The following is a 14633-nucleotide window of genomic DNA, read 5'->3' on the forward strand; positions in this document are numbered from 1 at the left end:
GAGAAGCGTAAAAGTGAGCGCCGTTGGGCTAGTTGGCGTTTCTTAACAATCGAAAAACAACGCGAACGACACGCACCGCGTCAAGCTATGCCCTCACCCCCTCCACTTCTTTCAAATGTGCTTATTTGGACTTGGAACATGTTACTATAAAAAACATCAATAGGACACGAGCGTTCACTGCGTAGTCAAGAGTACAGACGTTATATTGTACTAATGTGCACTGCCTGATATGACGTGGATGGGTGAACAAAAATTATTGGGTTTTACGTGACGAAAATTGGGGGACGCTTAAGCTTCGCCTTTTAAGAGTTGAACGCGATAGCGATATCCGGCCCCATCCTCATCGTGCTCGGTTTCGCTTGTCATTATGTTCAGTCGCCCGGTCTCACACACTCGCACACACACGCACACACACTCGACATACCTATAGTAAAGATAAAAGTTTCCGCCCTCTTCAACAGCACTTTATGACAACAGTGTACCCACTACGTGTGCGTAAGAGAATGCGGGCACCGATGTGTATGCCGTTTGTAATGGGTGGCATGCTTTCATCCAGCAGCAATTACGCGCGTGATACTTTTTCGAAGTTGCGATGCAGCCACTACGTTTTCGTAAGGGAATACGCGCAGTAATGTGCATGCCTTTTGTAATGGGTGGCCGACTTTAAAGCGCCAAATCGTTATGCAGTTCACATGGTGTGACGCCCGATGGCCCTAGGTCACTGCAACAGGGACATATGTGAGGCGGTATTTAACTATATAAAAGAATGAAAAAGACTGTCATGCTACTATTTCGAGTACATACTTACTTTATTTATTTCATTTATCCTTAATTATTTATTTACTTCTTTTATTTAACTCACTCTTTCCATTTTTAAATGCGAAGCATTTCTTAGCGAACCTTTGGCACTTTGAGCGTATCTATCTATCTATCTATCTATCTATCTATCTATCTATCTATCTATCTATCTAGCCGCCTACGTCTGGGTGCTCTCATGATCGTCTCCTTAGCTTGGTGTAGACCAAAATTGGCATGGGAGGGTAAGAGGATTTGACGAATATGACTGTCTGGTCAAGACACGTATAACGAGAAAATCCTGTCACGTACACCGTCGAACCCTTTCCACTAGACACGTGTGGCACATACCCGTATACGACGGCCCACGGTAAGCGGGTATGCGCCACAGGTGATTGAAAGTTTATATCTTCCCATGAACGGCGAGAACCGACATTGGTAATTTAAATGTGCGAGCGTTAAGATAAACCGACATCGGCAGCGTTGACACGATGAAAAGAATAAACAGTAGGATCCCATCAGGAATCGAACCCAAGCATTCTGAGTGGCAACTAGGTATTCTACCACATAGCCACGCCAGGTCTATAAACTGGTTTGGAAAAACAGCCTCTACAGGCGCAATGACAGTGCAATGTCAATTGTGGTTGTAGTGCTGGCTATCTAATTTTACAAGAAAGCTATAAACACTACACATGAACTCCTACGATACAGGCGTCATATCAGCTTAACGTCTGTGGTTCCAGTGTTGGCTCCGTTTTTATAGCAGTCCACTATGAACTCTAGCGTGAGGGCTGGCGTTACGTCGCACCATAAGTTATCCTATAAATGCAAGTGTTGTCGACGTGCATGTTAAGCCCACAATGTGCACACAGCTACTACACTTACAAAAACACGTCGATCGACTTCCTAAAACTTGGCTCAAAAAATAAATACAGCATAAAAGTCCTCGCTCACTGCTTCGCATGAAACCGATTCCCACAATGCGTGGGATCTGCCGAATTTTTTCCCCTATCGTTAGCATTCCATTCGGAAACCGTAAACACAAATAATATTTTCGCTTACCTACAAATTATCTCTTTAGAATTGTCTTTTTTTTCTTTCCCATTCACAAATCCTACTGCCGCACGATTCGTGGCCGATCCCCCGTGGTGGGTTGTGCCATTCCTCTAGGAACAACCCACCAACCAACCCGATGGCAATATACGTTTGTGCCCGATATTACATCTCGTACTGTGACACCTGTACACAGGACGCGTATGTTTGTGAAGCATTAAAGTTAATTTCAGAGCAGTTCCAAGCAATGGAGTGGCTCCGAGGTAGAACACCTGCTTGCCACGCACACGGCCTGGGTTCGATTCTCACCCGAACCTAAGATTTCTTTATTGTTTATTTTACACAAGATGATTTTTCGCTCACAACCAACGACGCCGACACCGACACCGGAATTTCTGCGGAACGTGCTCTTTAACGCTATCGCGTTAAAACCACGACGTCATTATGAGGCACGCGTATTTGGACGATTCCAGATTAATTTTGACCAACCATGGAGTTGTTTAACGTGCACCCCAAACTTACGAACTGCATGTGGGTGCTCTTGCATTTCACTCCGATCGAAGTAAAGTTAACGGGTACATAAAGCACGCAAAACGTTTGTTTAGACAAAGCTGCATATATGGAGGTGGGGGGGGGGGGGGGTGATTGCTGCGAACATCTTGTAGGTAAAAGTACTCACGTGACTCAAGTCACTGTGATGAGCGTAACAGGTCCGTATTCCAATGCAGTGCGGTTCCATCATCTAAATACATACATCCATCCATCCATACATACATACATACATACATACATACATACATACATACATACATACATACATACATACATACATACATACATACATACATACATACATACATACATACATACATACATACATACATACATACATAAATAAACACCTCTATACGAGTGCTAAATCACTGCAGTGGCAGCAATTAACAAAGATATAGGAAGCATGACGGCAACAACAAAAAAATGGCGAAGCTTGCACTAAGCTCTGAAAGGCTTGAAACAGTGAAACTGGACAATTCTGAACACTAATCTGGTTGTTTCTAGGTTGTTTCTATAGGCCTTAGCTAGGTGATGCTAGGTTGTTTCCAAGTTACTTCTAGGTCGTTGCTCGGTTCTAGCTGGGTGATGCTAGGTTGTTTCCAAGTTACTTCTAGGTCGTTGCTCGGTTCTAGCTAGGTGATGCTAGGTTGTTTCCAAGTTACTTCTAGGTCGTTGCTCGGTTCTAGCTAGGTGATGCTAGGTTGTTTCCAAGTTACTTCTAGGTCCTTGCTCGGTTCTAGCTAGGTGATGCCAGGTTGCTTCTAAGTTACTTCTAGGTCGTTGCTCGGTTCTAGCTACGTGATGCTAGGTTGTTTCCAAGTTACTTCTAGGTCGTTGCTCGGTTCTAGCTAGGTGATGCTAGGCTGTTTCTAAGTTACTTCTAGGTCGTTGCTCGGTTCTAGCTAGCTGATGCTCGGTTGTTTCCAAGTTACTTCTAGGTCGTTGCTCGGTTCTAGCTAGGTGATGCTAGGTTGTTTCTAAGTTACTTCTAGGTCGTTGCTCGGTTCTAGCTGGGTGATGCTAGGTTGTTTCCAAGTTACTTCTAGGTCGTTGCTCGGTTCTAGCTAGGTGGTGCTAGGTTGTTTCCAAGTTACTTCTAGGTCGTTGCTCGGTTCTAGCTAGGTGATGCTAGGTTGTTTCCAAGTTACTTCTAGGTCGTTGCTCGGTTCTAGCTACGTGATGTCAGGTTGCTTCTATGTTACTTCTAGGTCGTTGCTCTGTTCTAGCTAGGTGATGCTAGGTTGTTTCTAAGTTACTTCTAGGTCGTTGCTTGGTTTTAGCTAGGTGATGCTAGGCTGTTTCTAAGTTACTTAGGTCGTTGCTCGGTTCTAGCTAGGTTATGCTAGGTTATTGCTAAGTTACTTCTACGTCGTTGCTCGGTTCTAGCTAGGTGATGCTAGGTTGTTTCCAAGTTACTTCTAGGTCGTTGCTCGGTTCTAGCTAGGTGATGCTAGGTTATTTATAAGTTAATTCTAGGTCGTTGCTCGGTTCTAGCTAGGTGATGCTAGGTTATTGCTAAGTTACTTCTACGTCGTTGCTCGGTTCTAGCTAGGTGATGCTAGGTTGTTTCCAATTTACTTCTAGGTTGTTGCTCGGTTCTAGCTAGGTGATGCTAGGTTGTTTATAAGTTAATTCTAGCTCGTTGCTCGGTTCTAGCTAGGTGATGCTAGGTTATTGCTAAGTTACTTCTACGTCGTTGCTCGGTTCTAGCTAGGTGATGCTAGGTTGTTTCCAAGTTACTTCTAGGTTGTTGCTCGGTTCTAGCTAGGTGATGCTAGGTTGTTTCTAAGTTACTTCTAGGTCGTTGCTCGGTTCTAGCTAGGTGATGCTAGGTTATTGCTAAGTTACTTCTACGTCGTTGCTCGGTTCTAGCTAGGTGATGCTAGGTTGTTTCCAAGTTACTTCTAGGTCGTTGCTCGGTTCTAGCTAGGTGATGCTAGGTTGTTTCTACGTTGACACTCTCACATATGAGTCTAAGACACTCTCATATATGAGAGTGCCTTAGGCTTATATCACTAATTTTTTTTTTTTGCTTAACAGGCAGATCGCGTTAATCTGTCGTAGCAGCTATCATCTGCCTCCACCTCATGCAGCATCTGTAAATGTTCATGGCACAAAAGAACTTCTGAAACACCCGAAGAAACAAAACAATTCATCTATACAGACCTATTCTCAGTAAGCAAGTAGCACCTTATGTAGTCAAGAGTTGGACGAAAGTTTGTCTGGTCAGGTAACCTGATGAGGATGAAGATGCAGTCACTGGTCAAGTCGAGGTGAAAATACAGAGACGTTTCGGAACCCGCACGGGTTCCTTGATCACACACTCATCATCACACTCGAGTGTGATCAAGGAACACATGCATAGGTCCCGAAAAATATCTCTGTTTTTACCTTGATTTGGCCAGTGACCGCATCTTCATCCTCATGTAGCACCTTTATAACAGCACTGACCAGATTTGCCGCCACATGGTTCCAAGGCATCGACAGCGAGGGTGCAAAGTATAGTGAGAACTGTCCCTAATGGGCACCGAAGCCTCCTTGATGAGAGCCGCATTGCTGTAGACTTAGAGAATACAGTTGCAGCCTTATTACACCGTCGTCGTTCCGCGCACACGCAGCAGCCGTTGCTGATGTCAATAGATTAATGCCTGCGTCCTCGGAGACAGAAAACAAGCGAACACGTCCTCCTTCGAGGGCGTATACATTTTGTTGATTCAGCTAGCGTCACATCGGCGTTGTGACCATAACTCATCCCCTTTCCGTGCCACAGATATGCACTACAAAGAAAGTCTCAAACATTTCTCTCTTGGTAAAATGCTCAGGAAAAAAATGTAAAGCATCTACGCAGTGAAAGCTGTCGAAACAGCGAAGCGCTCTCGTGCTAACTCCCGCTGCCGCTCGCGACAAGCGGCTTGTTCCTCGGGCGCACGTGAAGCCTTGCCCATCTTTGGAAAGGGTGCGGGGCACATGAACATACCCATAGCCGGACGCCTCGTCTCCGGCGCGCCTCTCCTCGTCGCGTCCAGCACGGTCTCGCATTGGTGCGACACCGTGCTGGACGCGACGAGGAGAGGCGCGCCACTTAGAAATACCACTTCGTCTGCGACCACACCGTGTCCACGAACTAAAGTCCCTTGGTTTAATCCGGGATCCGGAGTGTGAGAGCCGCGAACACTCATCTGTCACCGGGCGTAGCCCTTATGTCACCATGGCTACCACGCAGTCTTCGTTACACACTTTCACTGTCAGCTGGGCTTCACAAGGGCTAGGAATGGACACATCTTCCTATAGCGGCGTTGGCTTGTCTCGGGTCGGTTCAAGGGCTGCAAAAACTCGGTGCACACAACGGCCCGAGGGTCGCCAATATCCGCCATATTGAATAAACGCTGGCTGCAAGCTGAGATTAACTTGGCATTTGGTCCGGCTCTCTCGATGGCTTCGATTGCCGATACGGTTGTCGGTCAGAGCTGAAGAAACTGCGATGTAAAAATTTTGATCGCTGTTCTGACTACGCGCTGAGCTTCTACTGATAGCATGCCAGGGAAGCCAGGCACAACGCGTGTGGAGCGCGTGTAAGCCTGCACGTTAGTGAAATAGGAAAAATACGCGAAGAAAATGACAAGAGACGCCTATGCCTGTGCCAAAGCAACAATATGAACTGGCGCCAAAACGACATGTTGGGCGAGTTCGATTGAATAGGAAGTTACCTTTGCTTTAATGCTCGGTTACTCCCTGTACTTTTTTGTCAATACTTTTGTGTCAATATTTCAATTCTAGATCAAACCGACACCAATGAGCGATGTGAAACAATATGCTGCACCGCTCAAACCGACTATCCGAACAAAATACTAACCTTATTATTACAATCACAATTTAAGTTACCTTTAAATATTCATATGAAAGTTGCTTTTCACTTGAAAATTTAAAGCACATCGTCGTACTTGGTTCAGTAAAGGTTCTACCTATACTTTTATTTGTATATTTTCGTTTAGTTTACTTACTATCATAATAAAACTTTAAATATCACCAACCAATTCGTGGGCTATGACCAATCGTGGTTTCGTGCATAAAAGTTGCAGTCAATCGATCAACGAATCAATCAATTTATATTCTTTATTTCCAACATAATACTAGCTGGGTCCTATGCGAAAAGCGGCCAAGTGCAGCTTGGAGGTGCCTGGGATACAAACAATAGTCATCATCATCACCGTCAATTTTAGGGCCCTGCGTATAGTCCACGTTTCGTTTCAATGTACTCCGACTTTGTTCAGGGGGATGCTTGACCAAAAGTTCCTCGGGTTTGAATGTGTCATTCACACAAAAAAAAAGATTATGGTAATTGCTGCATACTTGCAATATTCGAAGCATTGCGCCGGTAAAAACTGATCAGGGGAGCGCAGGCCACGTGGACTATTTCCGACAGCATTCAAATGAAAGCGTAGTTCAATATACTGTGTGCGTTCCTTTACTGTCAGCGCTACTCCTTTTATTCTATGCCGATCACAGGCAAACGAAGATCAAGTCTGTAACTTGACCGATAATATATTGGTCATGTGCGAAGGCTGCGTATTACCGCGAATATGCACTCAGGATCCCCCTGCCCTTTCCCGGAACCCCCTTGACTTTCGTTCGATGGCTGGCGCGTTTCCTCGCCGCTTGAGCACCGATCGTCAGTCAGCTGCGCTCGCACGCTTTCACTCGCATATAAAACATACGACGCGCGAAGTGATGTTATCGCCCTTGGACTTTATATGGAACCTCATGGTGACGTCGATGACAGAAATGCCTCTAAAGTGTACATATAATTGATATAGCAATAAAACAAGGAAGGATTTCGGGGTAGAGAGGCAACGGCTCCGGTCTCATCGTCTCTCAACAAACACGCTCAACGTTGTGAGAGTATACAAGCGCTTTATTCAAGATTCTTACCCTTTCCGGAAGGTGGCTTCGTCTGCAGGTTGAGGCTGTCATCGACTCCACCTCTGGACCACGACCGTGCGGACGTAGCGTACTGTGGCCAAAGCGACGTTCACGTCCACTGGAAGCAGGTTCTCCAAGCACGACTGCGTTGTTGCCCGAACAAAAATTATGGTGACGATTCTGCATGTGTAACACGCATTTGAAGCGATGCATTCTTCGATCTCTGCTCTCCAAAGAATTCCGGGCTACACAGCGAGATGAACGCCGTGCCATTAAGCGTACGTGTCACGTCATAACATGAAAATCAGGCCATGCATGTCACGTACGGCATGATATACATTACACGGCCTTGGCACTCTCGCGGCCGTTTCGATTTTTTGATGAACACGAAAACTGGCACGGCATGACGCTAGTCTACGGCGAACCTAAATTACAGGTTCTAAGAAAGGGCGACGGAGAGAAGGGTAACAGCGGCGCTGGGGAGGAAGGAAGTATAAGCGGTAGCGCGTGAGGGCGTTGAGGGAAAGGCAACGGTGGTACTGGGAGGAGGAGGAGAACTCGGGTAAACATTAATGAAGCCCTGCAGAACGTTTCCAATTCGTCATCGAATGACTTCTTCATTAGTGGAGTTTATTGCAAAGCGCGCGCGCGCGCGTGTGTGTGTGCGTGCGTGCGTGCGTGCGTGCGTGTGTGTGTGTGTGTGTGTGTGTGTGTGTGTGTGTGTGTGTGTGTGTGTGTGTGTGTGTGTGTGTGTGTGTGTGCGTGTGTGTGTGTGTGTGTGTGTGTGTGTGTGTGTGTGTGTGTGTGTGTGTGTGTGTGTGTGTGTGTGTGTCGTTAACGTATATTCGTGTAGAGAGTCCAGTTCCCTCTACAACTGAATTCGCCATATCTATTCGTATAGAGTAAAACATTTGAAAAGGGTGCAAAGTGCACATCCTCCAATTTACGTTTACGCTGGAACATGCATTCATAAAAATGGTCCCCATGTTAGTGCTACTCGCTCGCAACGATGGTGCCGACGTCGACATACAACAAAATGAAATTGCTGGACGTTTGTGCATATCTTTACGCTTATGCTTCAAGATATACGGGAGGGAACAATTAATGGTGACAAAAGATGTGTGTACGCCTCTGCACCTTGAAATAGCATCGCCATTTATATGTCTCGCACTCTCATCCCGATTGAGCTCGCTTTCTGGCCTTCTTGTCCAAATTTTCTGCCCGGTGTGATGGCTTAGCGGCTGCATGATTTTGCTGCCCAGGTGAGCCAGTGGACGCGAGTTCGACGGATTGGCGGCCGCGGCGATCGTATTTAATGGTTGAAATGCGCCCTTGTACTTGAAGTGGTGGTGGTGGTCAAAATTAACCCAGACGCACACCCCACTACTGCTTACCACATAATCATATTGTAATTTTTGCATGTGAAATTCCCATCAATAATGTTTTTTTTTTTTATAATTTTGGCTAATAAGATTACAGCTAAAGGTGGTGAGCCTTGCCCGGGGTCGCTGCAGGAAGGTATACACACTTACGGCAGAAATAGAGAAGTTTCGTTCAGTTGACGTCATTTCCATTTCTTTCACTAAGAAATGTGTTTTTGTGCTAACATGAGCGACGTTGTGGGGCGACAAAGCATCATCTGGTCAGTTTATTCGCTGTGTAATGGTCACGTCAAAACATTTCTTCCTAAATAGGAAGTGCTAGCGATAATCCATCGCACAGATTCCGGTAATTTCGGCAGTGTCCGGAAAAAGCTGAAGACGATACAGCACTCCCGCATACAGTGAGAAACTTGAGCCTCAATTACAAGCTGCGTATGCCTCTCAGGTGAGGGTCGATTAACGGTGTGAGACCATAACTTCAGCGTTGAACTGTGCAGGTCTCGTACTACATGGCGGTGGACGAAATGTACGGCAAGTTCCCTCAAATGGAGCGTGACCTGCACTTGGACAGCCAGGAACCGGACCTGCCTTACACTGCAGCTGCCATAATTCATAAGATATCCACCTGCCGCGGCTCAGCTGTCAACATTGGATGACGATCTACGTTCAACGGCATGGCTCGGCTTCGTGTGCTTGTCAGCGGAGCTCTATCGAGTGCACTGTCGTCGCACGTGGCACTCTGTACACCCGCCATCCGTTAAATACTGTTGTGTATACGCCTAATGCGCGCCGACGGAAGCGCCATAGGCGGCGAACTCGGTCATTACTCTCGGGAAAGCAAGCAGAGGGCCGCCGTGGTTTCCTACGTCGTTGTACGTGTGTTTCCGCGTTGTTCACGTTTCCGTAGTGAAATAAGCAACGTTCGTCGTATGTGTGGTGGCCGAAACTTCAAGGGATGTCGAATAACAATTGCTGTGGAGTGGAGTACTCAAACGCCTACAAAAACGCGCCCGGAACACGGTCTTATTCACTTACCGCAAGGCCTCCTGAGCAAGAGTGACGGAAGTAATGGATCGCCGCTGTTCGTTGGCACAGGCGAGCCGCTTCGTCATTGCGCGAGTTAACACGTCGCTTCTTGTTCTAATGCTTTCGTTCTGCCATATCGGTGCTCGCTGGATGCACTCGATCATGTTGACACTGGTAGACGACCAAAGTTATCAGCCTGAGCATGTGTTGGTTCGGTTCAACCGCCGTGCCCCATAATGGCACTTCGCTCAAACGTTCTATATTTCAGAAGTGTTGCAGTTCGGGCGAGTTGGTCATCCATGAACTTAGCTTGTACTAGCGCGCAGGGGCGTAGCCAAGGGGGGGGGGGGGTTCAACCCCCCCCCCCCCGAAAACTTTCAGTTTTACTTGCGGATATATACACGCGCACATACAAACACACGCACGAACATACATAAAGTATGGTTGAACCCCCCCCCCCCCCCCGATAAAAATTTCTGGCTACGCCCCTGCTAGCGCGGTACATGTACCGCGCTATTACAAACTAAGTTCTATATTTATTATTTACAGAAACAGAAATGCAGTAATGGTTGAATTCAGAAAGAACAAGAAGTGATTGAGACGTCACCTTTGTAAACAAAACAAAGCGGATGTTCACCTCGAGCTGCACCTCCAAGCTGGGTCTTGTTACGCTGGTCTGCGCGACGCCCCTTTCATATTCACCGGCATGACGATTCACTCCACGCGGACGTTCGTTCTCCTCCGCAGTCGGTCATCACATGTCTCCTCGGCGACCCTCTTCAAAACTTGCCACTGCTCCCGCGGCGTAATCTCTGGATACTCTCACAGTACTAGATCATCAAACAACACGTCTTCTGCGGTCGAGCGAACGATGCTATCACTAGAACGACATAACTTCTTCGCTGACTGACTCCTCACTGACTGACTGCGTATGATTCGTCTGCGCGTAGCACAGCGAAAGCTAGGGAAAGGGCTAGATCCTCTCACCGATTCGTCTGCGGAATCAGACAGCGCCGCTGGCGCTGCTTTGCTTTCTCGAATATCCCGATCTCTCGTGTGCGTTGGCTGTGTCGGTGGCGTCTTCTGCAGAGAGGGTAAGTGGAGCGCTTTGGGCGCCTTTTTATACTTGTTTTTACGATACGCGCGCTTTGTCGCGCACGAACCGTCTGCGCCAGGCTTTCAAGCCGTCGTCCCGTCGTTCGAAATCGGTGACGTGCGCTTAGTTCAGCGCTCATTTGTGACAAACATCGTGCACAAGTCCACTTTCGTAGAGGCCCGCGCCTTTCCTGCAGCTGCCAGGGCAGAATTAGTTGTCTGGCACCCGCACGAAGGGGAAATAGCAGCCGCGAACTTCATCCATCTCCTCACAGCAAAGCTGTGCAAAGCGCTGTCGTTTGCTCGGCTTCCCGCACGTACTGTCGGCGGCGCCCGCTAGGTGGCTATCAGTGGCGCCTCTATAGGCGGTGCACAAGGCGTATACGTCCTACTTGCGGCGTGCGTTGTTGGTACTTCGAATGTTCTCAATGAACCCATAGCTATTCAGGCGTAAATTAGTGGGCAATGGCCGCCGGTGCAAACGTTTTATTCACGCTTAGTCCCGTTCTCCGAGCAGTCCATGGTTGCAGCTTTGGTCGCCCTTCTACCTAGATCACTATCCATCTTGTGTCTGAGGAGCCTTTATGGAGCAGCATTCATGCAGTGCTATATTACCTGTCACGCTGTGGCCTACAGTGCTGCCATTTTAATGTGTTCACTGTCCGAATGAACTTGGTGTAACGCTACAACAACTTGTTTCCAGTCATAGCGTGCCGGGCAAAGACCAGTCTGCCGGCTCCGCCCAGTGTATAGCGACACCCATTGTACGCATGTGTGCAATGTGTTCGACCGAATTCGGGCTGCCATTCCAGCAAGACATCCCACCAACTCGAATCTGGGAAGCCGGAGCCTGCTTGCGCATGCCAGTCCAACTCGAGGAAGCAGACCTCGATAACTGCCTCCTTGGCGTGCGGCCGCACGGGCGTTGCCAGGCAACATGTCACGTTCAGTGGCGTCCTCAGTCGTTCCAGGCTGCTTTCGAGGCCACCCGGGCAGCAGGCCTGCAGTGCTTCAGCAAGCGCTAACATCCGCGTCGAAGGCGACGAATCCTTGTTCCGTCCTAACACTTTCTCGAAGTACGGCACTATCTTACCATATGTGTGGCCTGGGTTCAAGTAGTGCTCGAAGTCGCGTAGAACAAGAACGCTTATGTCGGCCACGCTGACGCCGGCACTGGTCAAGAGGGAACACAGCACGTCGGGCTCCATCAGGTACGCGCACTTAGCTGCCTCCCGATGCCAAGAGGACGCGGAAGGCACGATGCGGATTTCGGTTGGAAGCAGGATCCGCAGGTAGTCCGAAGTAGTCGTCTTCGGCAATTCGCTGGCCAACAATGACGGTGAGTGAGGACATCTGTTCTTGTATTACGGTCAGGCACAGCTGACGCCATAGCTCGGGGGGCCCGAGGGCTACCACGCAGTCTTCGTCGCACACTTTCGCTGTCAGCTCGGTTTCACGAGGGCGAGGAATGTACAGGTCCTCCTCGTCCAGCGTGAGCTCGTCTCGTGTTGGTTCAAGGGCTTCGAGCCGCTGAGAAAACTCGGTGCACACAGTGGCCCGAGGGTCGCCCATCTCCGCCATGTTGAATAAACGCTGGCGGCAAGCAGAGATTACCTCGGCCTTTGGTCCGGCTCTCGCAATGGCGGCTATTGTCGATGCTGTTGTCGGTCATAGCTGAAGAAATTGCGGTGTGAAAATTTTCACGCGCTGAGGTTCTACCATCCAGGCACGAAACTGTCCCCTTTTCTTTCCGAGTCAGCATGCTTTTTTTTCGTTTTTTTTTTGTGCTTAAGCGTTGGAAATGCGTCAATGTTCCACTGAGAGCATGTTGTTGTTATTGCAGCCTATAGGAAAAGTGGCTCATACCCACGAGGGGGATCGGTCACACGGCAGTTTACAACGTGCATCAAAAGATTAAGAAGCAATACTAAACACTAATTACCTCAAGAGGAAAATCAAGCTGTCGGACACACCATTGTGCGTTCAATGTAACGTCGTAGAAGACCTGAAACACGTTCTGTGTGAAGGCAGTGCGATACACATCAGAAAGACGATCTCTGAAGGCGGCCTTGCACCTTAAACGGCACTCGTGTTTAGAACTGCGGCACATTCTAGGCCCATGGCAAAGCAGCACCTGTGCGTTACGCGCAACGAAAGCGCTGCTGACTTTCTAGCGGGCCACAAGCCTGACCAAAACTTTGTAAACATAGTAGACTATGTATGTGTGGGTGGTTATCAGTGTATATATAATAATCATCACCCCGCACCTGGAGTAGCATGCCAGGCAAACATCTCCAGCTTTTCATTAAAACATTTCTCTCTCTCTCTAAACGCTAAATAACATAAAAAAGGAAGGGTGAACCCTGATGCAAATAAATATTTTGTAATAAATGTTAATCGGAGCAGAGACGAATAAAAGATTGGGAAGAAAGATATATAGAGTATTTCTTCTTCCAGGGCAGCCAGGGCCCAGCGCACGATATGATACAGTTAAAACTCGAACTAACAAAACCCGATTTTAGGAACTTTTCGATCCAGCGAACAAATTTGCATTCGCCGGCAGGTACCCACAGAGTTCAGTTGGTATTCACCAACTCGAATTAACTAAGCTATCATGCCACTAAACTCGACTTGACGAAACTTTCCAGGAAATAAATGAGTAAAAAATGCGGTGATCTTTTCCAATTTTGAGAAAGACTGGTTTTTATTCAGGCGTGCGTTGTAACACTATTGCGTAAAAACGTCTGACCGCCCTAGTGACCACCCAATAGATTTATTTTGACGAGGCTGCACGCCGGGCCCATGCTCGGAACAAACAGTCGGCAGCGCTTTTAAGTACCTAACGACGCTTGGGGCGATGGTGGTTTGCTGTCCCTGTAAATGCTCCCACGGGAACACGGTGGCTGCTTTCGTTATATAATGTTTTATGCTACAGGTGGTACGTACACCTCAACGTACAACTCTCAAAAGCGTTCGTGGTCGTCGAAATCAAGGCGGCCATGCAAAGCTTGAGGAAGGGCACTGCCCCGAAACCCGATGAAGTATCGATAGGGCTCTCCTCTTACCTAAGCGACGACATGACTCCGTTGCTAACAGATAAAATGAGCCAATGCGCCAGAACGCTTCCTAGAGAGTGGAAATCTGCCGAGATGACTTTCATATACCGAAAGCCGGCAAAGCGCTCAATATCAATAATCTCCGTCCCAAGTCCCTCACGCTATGCGCTGGTAAGATGATAGAGAAGGCAATACAAATGAGGCTAACCGAATACTTAGAAGAAAGAAACCTCCCGCCTGGCACCATGTACTGATTTCGTCCCCATCTGTCAGCACAGGACATCCTCCTACAACTAAAACATGAGATTGTCAATCTACCCAGCGGAACCACTCAAGCGGAGAGGGCCATTCTTGCAATCGATTTCAAGGAAGCGTTTGACAGTGTCCAACACTTCACCGTCTTGGAAAATCTACGTGAAGTCAAGTGCGGTTCAGAACTATACGCATATGTGCGGGATTTTCTTACAGACAGACGGGTCAGTATCCGCATAGCGGGTAAAATGAAATCTCTAACCATCACCATGGGTGATTTCGGTAGGCCCCAAGGAGCTGCCCGTTGCCGGCTCCCCTTCATTATCGCCCTCATGCGCCTCCCGGAGGCCCTCAATCAAATTTCGGAAGTACGCCACATCATCCATGCAGATGACGTCGCTATCTCGAACCGCTCTGGCAACCTGGGTCGGATAGAAGAAGCCCTCCAACAGGCCGCCACCGTCGTACAATCGATAACGCGCATGAGTGGTCAGAGTGC

Source organism: Rhipicephalus sanguineus, chromosome 3 (assembly GCF_013339695.2).
Source record: "Rhipicephalus sanguineus isolate Rsan-2018 chromosome 3, BIME_Rsan_1.4, whole genome shotgun sequence".
NCBI classification, from domain to species: domain Eukaryota; kingdom Metazoa; phylum Arthropoda; class Arachnida; order Ixodida; family Ixodidae; genus Rhipicephalus; species Rhipicephalus sanguineus.